Source organism: Ceratotherium simum, chromosome 7, assembly GCF_057802395.1.
Source record: "Ceratotherium simum simum isolate JZ-2026a chromosome 7, ASM5780239v1, whole genome shotgun sequence".
Classification (NCBI taxonomy): Eukaryota; Metazoa; Chordata; class Mammalia; order Perissodactyla; family Rhinocerotidae; genus Ceratotherium; species Ceratotherium simum.
In genome coordinates, this window is record NC_141906.1 from 73,248,129 (window position 1) to 73,267,288 (window position 19,160).

Below are 19,160 nucleotides of genomic sequence, written 5' to 3' on the forward strand. Positions count from 1 at the left end.
AGCCCAAATATCCATCAACTGATGAATGGGTGAACAAAATGTGGTTTAACCACATGATGGGATGTTATTCAGCCATAAAAAGGAATGAAGTACTGATTCATGTCACAACGTGGACAAGCTTTCAAAACATTTTACTAAGTGAAAGATGTCAGACAAAAAAAGGACAAATATTGGGGCTGGCCCGGTGGCGCAAGCGGTTGGGTGCGCGCGCTCCGCTGCGGCGGCCCAGGGTTCGCTGGTTCGGATCCCGGGCGCGCACTGACGCACTGCTTTGGCGAGCCATGCTGTGGCGGCGACCCATATAAAGTGGAGGAGGATGGGCACGGATGTTAGCCCAGGGCCGTCTTCCTCGGCAAAAAAAGAGGAGGATTGGCGGATGTTAGCACAGGGCTGATCTCCTCACAAAAAAAAAAAAAAAAAAGGACAAATATTGTATGATTACATTTATATGAAATGTCTAGAATAGGCAAATCCATAGTGACATAAAGTGGACTAGTGGACGCCAGGGGTTGGAGGGAGGGCAAATGGAGAATGACTGGTAATGAGTATGGAGTTTCTTTTTCCTTTTGCAGTTAAACCTGAGTATTTATGCTAGATTTGATGAAGATTGGAGAGTCATGGAAAAATGTGATAATACAAAAAAGGATGTGAGCAAAGAGTAGTAAACTAGGAGAAACAGCAACACCTGTTCATCAGATTCTTCTTGGTGGCCCTCTGTCTTCAGAGATAAGGGTGCTCCTTTCCTCCGAGTATAGGGAGGCACCTCTCACATGAGGGTCTTATGACCTGCTCCAGAGAAAGGTCAGAAAATCCTTGCTGCACCTGCCATTTCTCAAATTCTTTCAGCTTGAGATATTCAAGATGCCAAGTCACTGTATTTAGGGGTGGTGTGTCCTGAACCCCGCCACCATCCTCTGCAGTTCCTCCACTTCTCACTTATGAATCTCTACATATCCTGCTGTGTCACATGAAGCCCTGTCTCTTATCACCTTCAGGTTTTCTTTTCAGGTTTGATGTCCTCTGGAGTTTCTTTATGGGGAGATTAAAATATTCTGGAAGTAGGTAGTGGTGATGGTTGCACAACCTTGTGAATATACTGAAAACCACCGAACTATACATTTTAAATGACTAAAATGGTAAATTTTGTTATGTGAATTATATCTCAGAAAAAAAAAAAAAGACGTACTAGGCTTATCTGCCTGTGGATAGAGCAGTTTTGGGAATGCAGGTGTGGCAAGTGGTCAGGGAAGCAGTTAAGCAAGAGGCTGTCCAAGGTGGCAGAGGCCCCACTCTGAGGGTCATCTAGGGAGCAATACCCCTCTTTTGAACTGGGGAAAGGAACTGGTAAGGGCAAGGCAGGGCTCAACTCATACACCAGGTCTAGGCATTAGAAAGGTTTCTAGAAGTGGAACTTGGAAGGATGTGTCAGAGCAGAAGCCTGGTAATGTAAGTCAGAGTGCATGGGAGAATCTGGATAAAGAAGGCAAGGCCTGGTGCTCCATTATCAGGACAGAGGAACCACCAAGGGGGAAAATGGCTACAGTCACACGGAAGCTCAGGGGCTGACATCAGTGCTCTGGAGCCTACGTTAGACCAAAGGGCTGAGTATGCTAAGATTTAGCCTCCATTTGGTACAGCTCAGCCTATTTCAGGACCTCCTTACTCAGAACTGGTCAAGCAAGAAGAGGGGAGCTGAGCATGCGGGAGATGAAGCGGTGGCCCAGCTGGGAGTGAGGGCTGAGGACGTGGAGGGGCAGCGGACCAGCAGGTTGGGAAAGCAAATTCCTCCAACTGAGAGTTGTTTCCCAAGTTGGAGGCTTTAGGACTTACTACAGTGCAAATGCCCCCGAAAAGTTAGCTAATAGGCCCGAGATCACACAGTTAGAAAGTGGAAAATCTCTTGTTAAAGCCAGGTTTGCCTGACTCCAATGTCCTTGCTTTCAACTCGATGGATGAGAGGCAGTCTAATATAGTGGTTAGGAGCATGGACCGTGAGTCCAAATCTCACCACTATGTGACCTTGGACAAGTTACTTAGCCCCTCTGTGCTTCAGCTCTCTCGTCTATAAAATGTGGGTGGCAATGACTCTGCCTGTCTCAGGTTGTGGTGAGGATTCAATGACTCAATAGATACAAAGCATTTATAATGATGCCCATAACCCAGTAAGAAATAACCATCATTAGTAGCGTGCTCTCCTTCAGTCAGGGAGACCAGGCATTCCCGTACATGTGTGGTTGATGTCACAGTTTTGTCTAGTACTGTCTCTGTTTTCTGTTTCCCCATATCTTGTTCTGGGAAGACCTGCCCTTGTTTATGTGTTTCTCAAGGGGTCAAATCGAATTGATCAAGTCACAGAGAATTTGGCTCCCCAGAAAGAACAGAAATAAGGCAGAAATCACCAGATATGAGTCAACCCTTCCCAAGCTAATCCCCTATTGGAATAATTTCTCTCATAATATAATTATGCTGGTAAATCAAGACCTTCTTGGATAGTGAAGGAAAAAGCTTAGATACATTAAATTTAATTCACAAGAATAATATCATTGGTCAGCTGAGCACAGTTGTTGTGTAGCTGAATATATTAGAATTATCTGCTGTCAAAAGACAGTACTTGATCCTCACAAAGCCTCTGGCGAAAGGCTTCAGGGAGCCTCCTGCCCATTAACTAGTTAGCCCTCACCATCTTTCTTGGAAAGAGGTCCAGGTGGTTGTCCCTTGTGGCTATCCATGAGGTCCTATCTACCCTTCCGGGCCCAGCCCCAAAGTTACCAACAAACCCTCTCCCCTCCTTCCCACATTGAAATTAATCACTCCTTCTCCGTGCTCTGCAGGCACATTTTGTCTCTATTCTAGCAAATTGCCTCATAGTATAGTTGTAGCCCCATGTCTTTTGCACTTTTGAGAGTAAGTTTTTTGGTGTCATGAACTGTCTTTTTCATCTCTGTATCACTCTCTGCCTGCTCACTCACTCGCACACACAACATGTGCCCATCTCATTGGTTGTGGGTTTATTTGCACTCTGAGTGAGACTCCCCCTTGAAATTCTGGTATATCCCTCTAGGGAAGGCATCTCTCCCAGTTGAGAAGCATTCCTCTAATACATGCCTTTTAATTAATAGGAATTCCACATCTGTCTGATGAAATAAATGGGAGAAACTAAATTTAGAGAATTTTGGCGATTTGACCAAGCCCACAAAACCAAGATGAAACTTGGAAATCTGTCTGCTGAGTTTCAGCTATTGTGTCAAACTGGTACTGGTGCTTTGCAACTTATGTTGCTGTATGGTTTCCTAAAATTCCAGATGGGACCCTATTGTTTTGCTTCTTTCCCTCCTTCCCTTCTTTCTTTCCACACGTGTTTATTGAGCAACTATTATACACCAGTCATTGTGCTAAACATGGTAATTTAATGATGGGCAAAAGTAAACACAGCCTTTATACTTATGGCTCTTAGAATCTGCCCAGTGCAGGAGATGGTCATTGATCAAATAGTGCTGTGAAGGAATGTCTAATTACTAACTGAGGGTAGTGCCATGAATGAGAGGAACACTGATCCGTGACAGCTTATTACAAAGGCAACTGACCTAGCCTGGGTGGGATGTGGGAAGAGATCAGGGAAGATTTAACTGAGAAAAAGATGATTGCGTTGAGAGCTGAAGGAGAAATAAGAATTGAACAGGCAGAGGGAGTGGTGGTGGGGAGGGCTTCCGGGGTACACAAAGATTTTGTGGTGGGAAAACTTATGCATTTCAGGAACAAAGACCTTGAGCATTTGGCTGGAGCCCAGAGAAGATGCAGGAGGTGGTTCCATATGAGGCTTGAACGTTTATACAGGTGCCAGAACATACGAAGGCCAAGTAGGCCAAGTCAGGAGGTTTGATCTTTAACTTTCCACGGTGGGAAGTCATTCAAGGTTTTAAGCCAGGGTGGAATGTAATCAGATTGATAGTCTGGAAAATAGCCTGTTTGCTCTGTGGGGAGTGGACTAGGATGTGGGGGAAGATTCAAGAGAGAAAAAGGAGACCAATTAGGAGGCTCCTGCAAGTAGTCAGAGGACAGATGATGATAGCTTTAATCAAGGTGGTGACAATGAAGATGACATCTAGATGTCTAGAATGTAGAAATCACCAGGGCTTGGGGAGGGAGTGAATTAAAGTTTAGGGCTTGTCTCAACGTCTTTTCTACTTTTGCCCAGCTGCCATGTCTACCACGGGGCTCTGGGGTAGCAGCTGGGTGTATAAGCTCTCTAAACTGGCTACTATGGATGATACAGAGAGAAGTGTCTCTGCTTTCAAGGTGCTTCTACTCAAAGGTCACACTTGAAATACACATAAATAGGCAAACCCACTCTCATGTGCTGAACGTGAACATGTAAGTGTCAACTTCCCATTATAAGTGTGAACTGAATGGATGGGGATGGAGCCCCCAGGAAGTAAGAGATTGAGTTGAACTTTCATACTTTCCAGACCACCAAATAGAACATTTGCTTTTTGCCAGGAGATGAGGAGCCCTCATGTTAATTGGAAATAAATATTAATGCATTCATTCAATTATGTATTAGTTCAATTATCTTCCTGATTTTTATTGAGCACAAATGATGTGCAGAGCATTTGAGTTAGATAGCATACGTGATGGAAGGAGGCACAGGGAGGTAGGTTGAAAACATATTTGGAGTCTAAAGATTTGGGCTTGAGATCCAGTGTATTGGTTAGGTTTCTTTCTTTTATTATGGTAAAATATACATAACATAAAATTTACCTTTTTAACCTTTTCTTAAGTGTGTGGTTCAGTGGCATTTAATACCTCCACATCATCACCATCCATCTCCAGAATTTTTTCATCTTCCCAAATTGTAACTCTGTACCCATGAAACACCACTTCCCCATCTCCCCTTCCCCCTAGCCCATGGCAACCACCATTCAACTTTCTGTCTCTATGAATTTTGTTATTCTTACCTCATATAGGGGGAATCATGCAATGTTTGTCATTTTGCTACTGGCTTATATCATTGGTATGATATCCTCATGACTCACCCATGTTGTAGAATGTGTCAGAATTTCCTTCTTTTTTAAGGCTGAATAGTATTTTATCATACGTATGTACCTCATTTTATTTATCCATTCTTCTGTTAATGGACACTTGGATTGCTTCCACATTTTGGCTATTGTGAATAATACTGCTATGAGCATTGGTGTCCACATATCTATTTGAGGCCTTGCTTTCATTTCTTTTGGGTAGTGAAACTGCTGGATCATATGGTAATTCTATGTTTAATTTTTTGAGGAATCATTATACTGTTTTCCATAGCAGCTGCACCATTTTTATTTTATTTTTGTGAGGAAGATCAGCCCTGAGCTAACATCCGATGCCAATCCTCCCCTTTTTGCCGAAGAAGATTGGCCCTGGGCTGACATCTGTGTCCATCTGCCTCTACTCTATATGCGACGCCGCCACAGCGTGGCTTGACAAGCAGTGCGTTGGTGCGAACCCGGAATCCGAACCTGCGAACTGTCAGGCCGCTGAAGCGGAGTGCGCGCACTTAACCGCTGCGCCACCAGGCTGGCCCAGCTACACCATTTTACATTCCCACCAGCAGTGCACAAGAGTTCTCATTTCTCTACATCCTCATCGAAAGTGTTATTTTCTGTTTTTGTTTTTTTTTTATAATGACCATCCTAATGGGTGTGAAATGGTATCTCATTGTGATACCATTTCGATTTGCATTTCCCTGATGACTAGCGATGTTGAGCATCTTCTCATGTGATTATTGGCCATTTGTATATCTTCTTTGGAGCAATGTCTTTTCAAGTCCTTTGCCCATTTTTCAATTGGGCCATTTGTTTTTTTGTTGTTGAGCAGTTAGGATTCTTTTAAATGTAACTTCAGAAACCAAACTCAATCTGGCTTAAGGTAAAAAATAAATGAAGACTTTATTGCTTCATGTAACTGAAAAGTTTAAGGCACATCTGGGGTCAAGGTGCGATGGATTGGACTATGTCCCCCCACAAACTCATATGGTGAAGTCCTAATGCCCAGCGTGACTGTATTTGGAAATAGGGCTTTTAGCAGGTAATTAAGGTTAAATGAGGTCGTAAGGGTGGAGTCCTAACCTGATAGGATTGGTGGCTTTATAAGAGGAAGAGAGAGCGCTCCCTTCACATTAACATGTCCACACATGGAGGAAAGGCCATGTGAGGATACAGAGAGAAGGCGGCTGTCTGCAAGCCAGGAAGAGAGCCCTCATCAGAGCTCAACCATGTTGGCACTCTGATCTTGGACTTCCAGCCTCTAGAACTGTAAGAAAATAAATTCCTGTTGTTTAAGCCACCCAGTCTATAGTATTTTGTTATGACAGCCAAATCCAACTAAAACACAAAGTTTTTAAAAACGTAGCAGGAATGCTTTTCTTCCCTCCTTATGCATCTGCTTTCTTCTCTATTCTTTTCTTTCTCAGGCAGGCTTATCTCTATCAAGACATTATGGGTAGCATTCCTACATTAACTCAATACTTATTGAACTCCTCCTTTGTCCCAGACACTGTTCTAAGTGCTGGGGATAAATGGCAATGAGTCAAACAGGAAAGGTCCCTTCCCTCGTAAGGCTTGCATTCTAGTGGGGAGAGAGAGACCTAAAAGAAATAGGTTATGTTGCTAAGAGAGTAGATCTTAAAAGTTCTCACCACAAAAAAGAAATGGTAATTATTCAACATGATGCGGGTATTAGCTAATGCTGTGGTGTAATCATTTTGCAGTATAGAAGTGTATCAAATAAACATGTACACCATAAACTTACACATGTTATATGTCAATTATATCTCAACAAAGTTGGGTGAAAAAAGACATAAGTAACTGTAGATGTTCAGAATGCAAATTCTATGGAAAATAAAAACAGCAGGAAAAGGGGCTAAGGACTGTGAGGGTGGTGTGTGTGCGGGTGCGTGCCTTGTTGCCCATAAAGCAGTATGAGGATTAGCGTCCTGGGAATGAGGGATGACCTGGGACTCCTGCACTTTTTTGGAGACTGACGTGAACAGAAAATGAGTATATTGAGATAAGTCTTGGTGGTCTCAAGGCAGACAGTGGTGGTGGGTCAGTGAGTGTTGGAAGGGAGGGAGGTGAGAGGCCAGAGGATTTTTCTAGGAGTAGGCAGAATTCAGAGCCCGTTTTACTCCTGTCAGTGGTGTTTTGGAAGCCGGGGATAGGGTGGTCTTTTGCAGAGCTGGGGAGCTCCTAGGACTCTCACATCACTTGCTTGTGGAAGTCTGAAGAAAGGGAAGGCTGGTCTATTCTGGGAGTGATCAATTTAACTCAAGAAGAAAGATTTCCAGCAAACGTCATAGGACTGATACTGATTAGCTCTGATTGACCCAGCTTGGGTCACGTGTTCACATCTAAATCAATCACTGAGATTAGGGGTAATCAGAACTATTATTGGACAGGCCTGAGTCGCATTCCCATGGGGTCAGCTTGAGCCATCCCGGAGGGCTATGAAGGAAAGGGTTAGTTTCCAAAGGAAAATTAAGTTGTTATATTTAGAAGAAAGGAAAATGGATACTAGACAGCCCAAAACACTGGATGTGCTCCACACCCAGCTCCACATTTAAGGGCTGGCTGATCTTTGTTGAATCAACCTCCCTGATAGTTTTCTCATCTGATAGAAAAATGTAAAAGAAAGCATGTGAATCTAATAAGACCTACATCACTAAGTTACTGAGTACTATATGTGATCACATACATAAATGCTATTTGGGAGGTATACAAGGCTAAACAAATATTATTATTTCTATCAAAGTTTTCTAAGACATGATAAATGCTCTTAAGAAGCTTATAATTTGTAGGGAGATGGAACATGCAGGCAAATAACTGCCATGCAAACGAAGATGTTTGTGTGATTTTCCAATGCCTTCATCTAAGGCAGGAGTCACACACACTCACATACCTGCATTGGCTAGGCAGGCTGAGCTTTCCCCAAACCATGGACTCTGGAGGCCATAGCCACATTTAACAGGGCAGCAGCCATGTGGCTCCAGCACACTGTTGTCAGGCTCCAGTGCTAGGCCCAGTGTGGTTAGATGGCCCAGTTGTGTTCAAGAGAAGCTGATAATCTGGATTTTAATATAAAAATTCTTTTAAGTGGCAACTTCTTCAATTTTTTTTTAAACACTGTGTGAACCAAGCAAAATATATGTGCTGGCCACATTCTGCCTGTGAACTCAAGCCTGCCCACTCTGACAGCTAGTGTCCTCTGACTCAAGGTTCCTTCAGAGAATTTGACACCATAGCCTTCTGCTTTGCTCCTCCTCCGTCATCCCCCCTTCATATTGGAACTTTGGCTTAGTGCACGTGTGGTAAGCTGGTTGGGTATAAAACACGGCATAAGTGCAAGGTGAGGGAAATCTTGGGGTCCAACTCCAGCTATGAATCCTTGGTCAAGTTGCTTCACCCATCTGAATTTCTCCACATTTATCATTGAAGGGTATGAGACTAGACGATTTAATTTCCTACCAGCTCGGGCATTCTATGATGTATCATATTAAGAACGTGAGGGATTGGGCCGGCTCCGTGGCTTAGCGGTTAAGTGCGCGCGCTCTGATGCTGGCGGCCCGGGTTCGGATCCCGGGCGCGCCCCGAGGCACCACTTCTCCGTCCAACGCGAGGCCGAGTCCCACGTACAGCAACTAGAAGGATGTGAACCTATGACATACAACTATCTACTGGGGCTTTGGGGGGAAAAACTGAATAAATAAAATCTTTAAAAAAAAAAAAAAAAAGAACGTGAGGGACAAAACCAAAGTAATATTCTTACTTGAGGGATGGAAAGTTCATTTCCAGTTGGATGATCAGAGAGTCCCCCAAGGAAGAGATGGTTTTGAGGGAAGCATAGCACCTGGACTGGTGGAGATTTTTGGGGAGTAGGAGGGGTAGAGAAGGGAAATTAAAAAGATAATTATCATATTTTGAACATTTACTAGATTCCTCGCACTGGGTTAATCTCTTTGCACACGTTATTTTCTTTAATCTTCACAATTCTGAGATACAAATTTTCATCCTCATTTCACAATGAAATGTGAAATTTGTACAGTTTACAATGTACAAATATTTACAGAAAAGTTAAGTTTCTTGCTCAGGTTCACTGGATTTGTGTGTGGCAGAACCAGGCTGCCAGTCTAGGTAAGCCTGACACCAAAGCCCATGCCCTTGCTGCTGAGTAGAGGCAACAGTATAAATGAGAGTGTCAGGGGAAACTGTGAACTCAGCTATTTTCAATAGGTTTTCAATCTGGTGGCACATTTTCCATGCCTTAGCTATTATGCTAGGCACTATGAGGGGCATAAAATGAATACAAACAGGGATTTGACCTCAGGGAGATAATCTCTTGAAGAAAACAGATGGATATAAAAACCACTGTGGTAGGTTGTTTCCAAAGAAAACCAGAAAAATCCCTCCCATCTCACATGACCTTTGCAATGTGACTTTGATACCCCTTCTATCAGAAAGTGGAATTTTTTTTTTCTCTCCCTGGGACACTAGTCTGGTTTTGTGACTTGCTTTGACCAATAGATAGTGGCAGAAGTGACATTGGGTGATTTCTGGGTCTAAGCCTTCAGATGTCTGGAAACTTCTGTCTTTTTCTCTCTTTGAAGCCAGCCACCATATAAAGAAGTCCAACCATTCTCCTTGAGAGTGACCCAGCCCGCCCCAAGTCATTCCAGCCTCTCCAGCTGGATGTGAGACGTGAATGAAACTGTTTTAGATCCTCTAGTCCCAGTCAAGCTGTCCCAGGCAACACCATGGGCAGCAGAAACAAGTTATCCCTGCTGAGACCTGCCCAAATTACAGAATCATGAGCCAAAAAATGGTTGCTCTTGTTTAGTCACTAAATTTTGGGGTGCTTATTATTATTATGCCTTATATGTAAGGTATATTATGTGTCAGCAATCTAGGAGCTCAGAGGAGAGCATGATGCTAATTTGGGTGGAGGGTGGGTGGGAGGGGCAGATGTGGGAATCAGGCGAGATAATCAAATCCCAAAGACTGTTCGTAAGACAGCCCCTTAAAAGAAAATTCTCAGCATCACACCCTTGGCTGAAGATGAGGCTGTACTTTCACCACGGGTTGAGAAGCTCCATTATTTCCTCTTCTCCTGCTTTCCTTTGCTGGTTCCTGACCCTGTACCTGCGTGGTACTCTGGCTCTGAGATTTGCTCCAGTTTACTGTGGGTACTCTAGTAGGCAGGGAGAGCACTAAGTTTAGAGTCAAACAGACATGAGTTTGTATTCTAGTTATGCTAATGGCTTATTATATGACACTGAACCTGTGAGAGCGCTCTGAGCCTGAATTTCCTCATCTAATAAAATGATGACAATAACACTTAACCTCACAGAGTTGTTGTAAAGATTAATCAAGATAATATATGTACACATGCTTAATGTAGAACCTATATCTTATTGGCCTTCAACAAATGCTAGGTCTCATCTCTGAGATCTACTGACTAGGAATTGAACTTGGTATATCCTTTGGATTTTCTCTATATCCCCAGGTCTGGCTTTTAACACTTGATCATGATCACACAGTAATTGAGCTTGACTTTACTCCTCAAATCCACTTTTTGCCTCCAAGATTTATTTGAATTTTGCTTGCTGCTCCTTTAACAGTGATTTCTGAATGCTCCTAGTTTTTCACTCATTACAACAGAGGAGTTCCAGGGCAGGTGAAGTCTGAGTTAGTTTTGGAATGATAAGTAAAATATTGGCTGGAGAAATCTTAAGGTGGAGAAAGTTCAAGAATGAAACAGAATAGATATCTTGTATGGACGGGCAGAGAAAAGGTGAGTTATAATTTGATAAGAAAGACTTTGAATGCTAGATCAAGAGTTTTAGATTTTATGCTGTTAGCAGTAGGGAATCATTGAATATTTCAAACAGAGAATGGCATGATTGGATCTGTCATTTGTGATTTTACTGGTGGCAATGTGAAGAATGCTCTGGAGAAGAGGAGAGACTTGAGGCAGAAGAAAAATAGAAAGTTATTGCAATGATTTGAGTGAGAGAGGATAAGAGCTTGAGAAAGGGTAGAAGCAGTAGGACTGAGGAGAGGTCAGATTTGAGAGACATTTCAGAGTAGGACTGACAGGATTTGGTGGCTACCTGGCTGTTAGAAATGAGAATGTGAAAGAAATAGAATATAGCATTTAGGGCTGAGACGACGTGGTAGAGCCATAAACTAAATAGATAGAACAGGAGGACTGAGATTGGGGGAGTGGGGAGGTGAGTGGAGAGAATGAGTTAGGTAGGACATCAGAGTTTATGCCACTCTTTGAAACCATTTTTTTCTTCTTCCATTTTTCTTGCCTCCTGTTGTTTCCTGGGCTCAGAAGAAACGTGAATACGAAGGTGACTGATACAGTAGGATGCACCCTGACATATCCTGAATATTAAATAACCACAGCACATGGGAGGCTGAACAAGTCATTCTGCAAAATGAGCTCCCTCATATCAAAGGGGGAAAGACAAGAGAAGATCCAAAACTGCCTCAAAGCTTCATCCGGGGGCTGCTGTTTTTAGGGAGTGTTGGAGCATTGCTGATGATTTCCTGATGAGGAAATCAGCTCTGATGAGTCAGAGCTCCCCACATACTCTTATTCCCCTAAGGACATGGAGACTTTCTCTGCTGACAGCCCACCTCTTCCTCCACCTCTTTTTCCTCCTCCTGCAAATCTGGATCAGACCCAAGAATGTGGAGTACTGTTTGATTTTTAAGAATGATAGCTTGTCCGCTGCTATTTAATCTCTGTCCTGGTTAATCATCTGTCCAATCCAGGTCAATCAATCAATCAATCAACATGCATTTCTTAAGCCTTTTTCGTGTATTCTTTTATTCATCCAACAAGTATTTATTGAGTGCCTATTATGTGTCAGTCACAGCTCCAGGTGCTGGCAATACACCAGTGTTTTAGTTAGCTCAGGCTACCATAACAAAGTACCACAGACTGGGTGGCTTAAAAACGAACATTTATTTCTCAAAGTTCCGGAGGCTGAAGTCCAAGATCAGCGTGCCAGCACAGTCCGGTTCTGGTGAGGACCGGCTTGCAGACTGCCTCTTCTCATTGTATCTCACATGGTTGAAAGAGAGCTAGAGAGCTCTCTGGGTGTCTTATACAAGGGCACTAGTCCCATTCATGAGGGCTTTACCCTCATGACCTAATCACCTCCCAAAGACCCCGCTTCCTAATACCATCACATTGTGGGTTAGGATTTAAATATACGAATTTTGGGAGGACACAACATTCAGTCCATAACAATCAGTGAACAAAACAAAGTGAATTTTAAAATGTAGTTGATATTTTCCTGGGAGTGTAATATGTATACATATAGTTTATAGTGAATAATACAAGACAAATGCCTGAGATGTTTTGTACTCATGGGCTATAAGGTGGGTCCTGCTCTGCCAGCTTTCCTAAAAACATTCAGGAAAGGAGGAGATACACACAGGCTGGAATAACATGGTAGGGTTCCTAAAGATAGAGGGAATTTAGATGGACAAGGAGAGCACACACAGAGTTGGAGATGAATAGGGGTGATATGTTTGAGATATGTTGATAAAACCAGATTGACCCAAGTGATGAGTGTCTGTTAGAGTGGAATGCAAAATAAAGTTGAATGAATCCAGTATGAAAAAAGGAGAAAAAGCAGGGAAACCTAGATGTGATTCAGTAACAAAGACATTGAAGACTTGTGAGCCAGGAATGACATGGAAAGCACAAATATAACGTGTATTGATGGATGCTCTCTGGAGTGGTACAGAGTTGTTGAATCTCGAATGTGGGAGATGTCCTCCCCCTTCCACGTCCTTTTCAGGACAGCCCAGGAGTCAGGATGTATTCTGTATTGGGGTGATACTTCAGGAGGACAAAATCTAAGTGCATTCATAGAGAGCAGCTAAAGCAGGGCTGAAAGGCAAACTCATGAATAGAAACTGAAGGAAAAGAGAAGACTCAAGGGCTTGAGGAACAAACTTACCTTCAAATGTTTGAAGGGTTTGGAGGGACTGCATTTGCTCTGACTGGCCTAAATTGGTAGAACTAGGACAATAACAACACAGGGAGACATATTTTGGCTCCTTGTGAGGAAGAACTTACTAAGAGTCTGAGTTGTCATCAGGAGGTAGTAAGTTCCTCATCACCTTAGCAGAAATGTTGTGGAAAGGATACAGATATTGGACAGGTAGTTGGACTAGCTATAACCTGAAGTCCTCCAAGCATGAGAGTGTGTGCTTCTCAACTCAAATTCAAGTCCTCAAATACAAGGAGGATAGGAGGAACCACATCAGGTTCTCATCATTATCATTTCATAAGAACATGCCCTTGTTCTGGGGCCCCACCACCACCCTCAGACTGTGAGCATCAGGAAGGCATACTCTGCCACCAGAATATGGGGTATCAGGCTTACCCCACGTGGTAGATGCTCTGAGTATAGGGCTAATGGTTTCATGGTGAAAATAGAATCCTTGTTCTTGATCGTGAAATGTGTTTTTTGTTCTTTTTGTTTTGTTTTGGTTTTGGGTGGGTACCAAATGTTTATAGCCAAGGAGAGAGAAGTAAGGAAGAAAGGAAATTTATAATGTGGTTCTTTTTTTTTTAAGGTTTTATTTATTTATTTATTTTCCCCCCAAAGCCCCAGTAGATAGTTGTATGTCGTAGTTGCACATCCTTCTAGTTGCTGTATGTGGGACACGGGCTCAGCGTGGCCGGAGAAGCGGTGTGTCGGTGCGCGCCCGGGATCCGAACCCGGGCCGCCAGCAGCAGAGCGTGCGCACTTAACCACTAAGCCACGGGGCCGGCCCTATAATGTGGTTCTAAGTGGTTTTACCACATATTTGATTAGCTCTCTAGGGGAAAGATAAAAGCTTAATCAGATCATTTAAGAAGGTGCACACACAGAAAGGAGACTTGCTTAACTAATGATTAGAAAGTGTATCTGACCTGGAAAGTATCCTTTTTGCCTTAAGTGGTGAGATAAGTACTATTACTATGGGAAAACTCACACTATTACTGAGTCCATAACTGTAATATGACTATGACTTGCAAAGCACTTCTCATTTTTAAAGACATTAAATTCATGGCTGACAAATGTGCAATATCTCCCTACTGCCGTTCACATACCAACCATAACACAACGTAGCAAAAGGACTCCTTGGGCTAGAAAAGTCATCAGGGAGCCTCTCTGAGTGAGCAGCGCATATCAATATCCCCCACTTTTTCACCACCCACTTGTTTCTTAACCCTCTGTAGCTGACTTAAATTTCATTATTAAAGGTTGTCAATTACTTTTTTTTTATTATTATTTTTTTGTGTGAGGAAGATTGGCCCCGAGCTAACATCTGCCAATCCTCCTCTTTTTGCTGAGGAAGACTGGCCCTGGGCTAACATCCATGCCCATCTTCCTCCACTTTATATGGGATGCCGCCACAGCATGGCTTGCCAAGCGGTGCATCGGTGCACGCCCGGGATCTGCACCAGCGAACCCCAGGCCGCTGCAGCGGAGCGCGTGCACTTAACCGCTTGCGCCAGTGGACTGGCCCTGTCAATTACTTTTTAATCACTAAATCCAGTGACTTTTTCCTTTGTCTTCAATTCTTTTGCTCCCTCTGCAGCATTCCACGACCATCTTTTTTTTCTTTCTTTTTTTTTTTTGGTGAGGAAGATTGGCCCTGGGCTAACATCTGTCGCCAATCTTCCTCTTTTTACTTGAGGAAGACGGTCACTGAGCTAACATCTATGCCAGTCTTCCTCTCTTTTGTACGTGGGACACTGCCACAGCATGGCTTGATGAGTGGTGTGTAGGTCCGTGTCCAGGATCCAAACCTGTGAACCCCAGGCCACCGAAGCAGAGCGTGCAAACTTAACCACTACGCCACCAGGCTGGCCCCTCCACCACCCTCTTGAAATTTTGTGTTTAATTTAGCTTTTGGGTTGCCTTACTCTTCTGATTTTCCCATTATTTCTCTGACCCCGTCTGTCTTTTAGTGTGTTGCCAGGACTGAGCTCTAAGATTCTACCATGATCCTCTGTTCTTTATCCATTTCAATCTCTTTCACTATGTACATCTTCAACCAACACATCTCAACCAAAGAGCTCATTATGAACTCTTGTACTTTCACACCCTAACGCATACCTCATATATGGTAAGTGCTAAAGACAATGAATTCCTATGTTTACATATGGAACACTAACTTCTTTTTATTTTAGACCGTCAATTCTCAGTGCTCGTTTCAACCCGGATCTTCTCAACCCCAAACTTCTAAAACCAAATTAGTCCTGTTTAGTAAGCTCGACTGTCAGAGAGCTGCACTCTTGTCACTACTTCCCAGCCAGGAGAAAAATCACTCTCTGACTGTCTTATTTCTTTTATTCATAATCAGAGCTGCAAATTATTCTTTGTCTTGTTTGATGCTCCCAGCCAGTGTCTTAGTCCTAGGAATTCTCTCCTAACTCCTTTACCTTCTTTTCTATCCTCTGCTCTGCTTGTCACTGCCCTAACGCAGGACTTTATTTCCACAGGCTGGAATTACGATCATTAGGCTTCAAAGGGGCAGCGTACTTGGAAAGATAATTAAACGAAGAAAAACTCATCCTCAGCTTCAACCTTTCTTGTTTGCCATCATCAGATTAATATTCCTAAAACACCTTTTTTTTGGTCATCTCTCAATCCAAATGCTTAAAATTTTTAATGGTTCTCATTGCCAACAGAATCCTGTCCAAACTCCTTGACTCATATTCCAGCTACCAGTGTCTAGCTTTTAGTTGATCTCCCACTGCACACCCCTATACCTCCACCCCAGCCAGGGCTATCTGATCATCATCGTATTTAATACCTTGGCATGTCACTGTTCTTCCTGCTCTCTGTCTTTGGAATCCTTTCTAGACAACATTTGAAGCCCACCCCAAGTCTTTCCATTTCTGGGAAGACTTTTCAACCAAGAACATTTGTCTCTTTCAGATGATTTCTTAAAATATTAGCACATTTTGCCTCAATTAATCTCACTTTTTGTTCTGTGTTGATATTTTCTTCCCAACAGAGTTATTAACTCTTTCTAGGAAGAGACTAAGGCTTTCAACATTTTGATTCACCCATGAATGGCTGGCATGTTACCCTGCAAATAGACTGGATGAAAATAGATATCCACTTTCTTAATTTTTACCGGGCTATAGGTTCCAACTAATTTCAAGAACCAGGAGATTATGTCCTCCCTTGCCAGTTTACTGATGACCCAATGACTACCACTCCACTGAAACCAACATCCCTAAGGTCACTGTTGACTCCCTAATTGCCAAATCCAATGGATACTTGATAGTTTTTATCTTATTGGAGCTCTTTCAGCACTATTGCCCACTGCTTCCTTCTTAACGCTTTTTGTTGGTGTTTGTTCTTCCTACTTGCTTCCTACTTCTCTGATCTCTCTTGCATTTCCTTTGCCATTATTATTTCCCAAAATATGATTCTAGTCCTCTTCTCTATTGTTATATTCTCTCTTGATGATCACAAGTATGGCTTTGATTTGACTAGCCTCTGTACTTGTATGACTCACAAATAATATATCCCCAGTCTAGACTCCTCTGCCGAATTCCAATTGCTTAAAAGATGTCTTGACTTGGATGTTTTATAGGAACCTCAAAATCAGCACAACCAAAATGGAACAATATGAGTGATCTGCCCAGCACTGTGGCAAGCTGGCTGCTCCTTGACCCAGCTTGGTTGACTCCTTTAAACCAGTGGTCAACAATTTTGCAATCGTTATCTCCTAAAATAATTTGGAAAAGCTATATACCTCCTTCACATTTTTAAGTTGACATCTAAAATTTTTTGTTATAAGTTTATCTATTTCAAGAGATATAGTTTCTAACATATGTTAAGTATTAACATTTAAAAATCAAACTATTATAGCTTTAAAATAGCCTTATCCAATGGACTCTCAATTATGAATTTTATACTCAGAATCATTCATTTAAAATATATGAATGAACTCCTTTTTTATGGTTAAAATTTTTACATATTTTCTCTTTGAAATTATTATTTCCACTTAACTTTCTCCACTTTGATGCTTGGAAATCTTTTTTTGATCACCCTTTATACTTCTCTGAAATAAAAAATATGAACTGAAGTTGAAAACATGTTTATTTTGATGCCATAAATGTCTAAGTGTTAAAATGAGTTATTATGAGAATTGTTAATACACAATTAATGAAAATATAAATATATTGCCCTTTTATGATTATTAAACATAAAAAGTATATTTTATTGGAAATGCCTCACTTAATGAGATGGAAGTTTTATTGTTTTTCCCAATCAGTTCATGTATTTGTGGTGGAATATAACATATTATTAGAATAAAACAGGGTTCAGCAATAGTGATATTCCTATTTTACTTTTTCTAATTCATATGTCAAAAATGGCACTGTGACCTTTCATAAGAAAAGTATATTTAGTGATCTATCAGGTGACAACTCCATTTTGTCTTTGAATTTCAAAAAATTGAAAACCACCTGACATTCGAAAGTATTTGTTACCTAGTTGTTATAGTCATTCACTTTCTCAATACCAAATGCAATATTTTATTTACTTATTTTTTTGGTGAGGAAGATCAGCCCTGTGCTAACATCTGCCAATCCTCCTCTTTTTTTGCTAAGACCAGCCCTGGGCTAACATCCATGCCCATCTTCCTCCACTTTATATGGGACGCTGCCACAGCATGGCTTGCCAAGTAGTGCGTCTATGCGGGCCTGGGATCCGAACCAGCGAACCCCAGGCCGCCGCAGCAGAACATGTGCACTTAACCACTTGCGCCACTGGGCTGGCCCTCCAAATGCAATATTTTAAATACTCCTTTCTTTTTTTGGCACTCCAGAAAATTTTTTCCTGAGGCAAGGTGCTGTGGTAATATTTGGAATAGGTGAGAGGTGTGCCTTTCATTTGTCAAGTGGGAGAAGAGTGATTGAGAAAGGGAGTCAGAAAGGAGCTAGTTTGAGGCCTTGACCATGGGCACGCCCTCAGGCAGATCAGTTTTAGGAAAGATATATATGGAAATCGATTTCCTTAGAGTATTGATGCCCAAAGCTTGGTGACACTAGTGGATGCTATTCATTGTTCATTTGGCATCAGCTCGCTGTTTCCTCTTTCCTAACAAAGCTATAATTTGGTTCAAGTACCTACCTCTACCGCACAAGGAATAGGAGATTTACCCTGACCAGATCCAAAGGAGGATCCTGATTCATCTAAATCAATCAATGCGTGGTTCCACTGGCAAACGTTATTCATTCATGTTTCCCAAGTTGACCCAATCAGACTGAAGGAAAGACTGAGTTCCTGTTTGTAGGAAGAGATTCCACTGGTAGGATGTGAACAAGGAAGCATGTAGATCTCTAATGGCCACTGGTAGCCATACAAGGGGAACCCACATTAGGATAACTGTAGACTGGAGCGAGAGAAGGAAAGAGGCCAGAGCCTGGCTTGGGGCCTGCCCTACCTTGGGACTTTCTGCTATGTGAGATAATGTATGTCTCTATTTAATAAAACAATGATCTGTGCCCCCACACATGGGTGAGTGAGCAAATAAATACGTAGTTTCAGAGGTCCTTATTTTCTCTTGCCTGGATTTTTATAACACTCCCTTAACTGATCTTCCTGTTTCTAGTCTCTTGCTTGTTCCATCCATTCTATACACTGCCCCCAGACTGACTTTTCTAAAACACCTGCTTAAAAATCCTTCAGTGGTTCCCACAGTCTACAGAATAATATCCAAGCTTCCTGGCCTTGGTATTCCAACTTCTGTCCCTTGCCTACATTTTCAGTCATCTCCTAACATTTCCCAGTTCATGAGAAGCAGTGTAGTAATTAAGTAAAAGCACAGACTTGAGAGTCAGAAGGACCTAAGTACAAAACCTCATTTCCCTATTTACCACCTGTGTGATCTTAGGGAAGTTACTTCACCTCTCTGAGCCTTAGTTTTCTTACCTGTAATCTTTAGGTAATGCTACCTACCTTGAAGGGTCATTGTGCAGGTTATAAGCTTGGGTAAAAGGTGTGGAGCTCAGAAGTCATTCCAAAAGATAGTTGTGGTTGTTATTGTTGTTGTTGTTATATCTTACGTGTTAGCCACTTCTAG

General features: G+C 42.2%; 1 long non-coding RNA gene across 2 annotated transcripts in view; it reads left to right on the top strand.

Moving 5' to 3' along the window:
• The window catches only part of LOC147916712 (uncharacterized), a 108,255-nt gene that overhangs the window by 72,134 nt on the left and 16,961 nt on the right, over positions 1–19,160 (top strand). The window contains exon 4 of one of the 2 annotated variants that reach the window (XR_015552749.1): positions 11,374–11,941. The exons of the other annotated variant lie outside the window; for it this stretch is intronic. This is a non-coding gene — a long non-coding RNA (uncharacterized LOC147916712). Of the gene's footprint in view, positions 1–11,373; positions 11,942–19,160 lie in introns of those variants that run through there. 2 annotated transcript variants of the gene reach the window in all.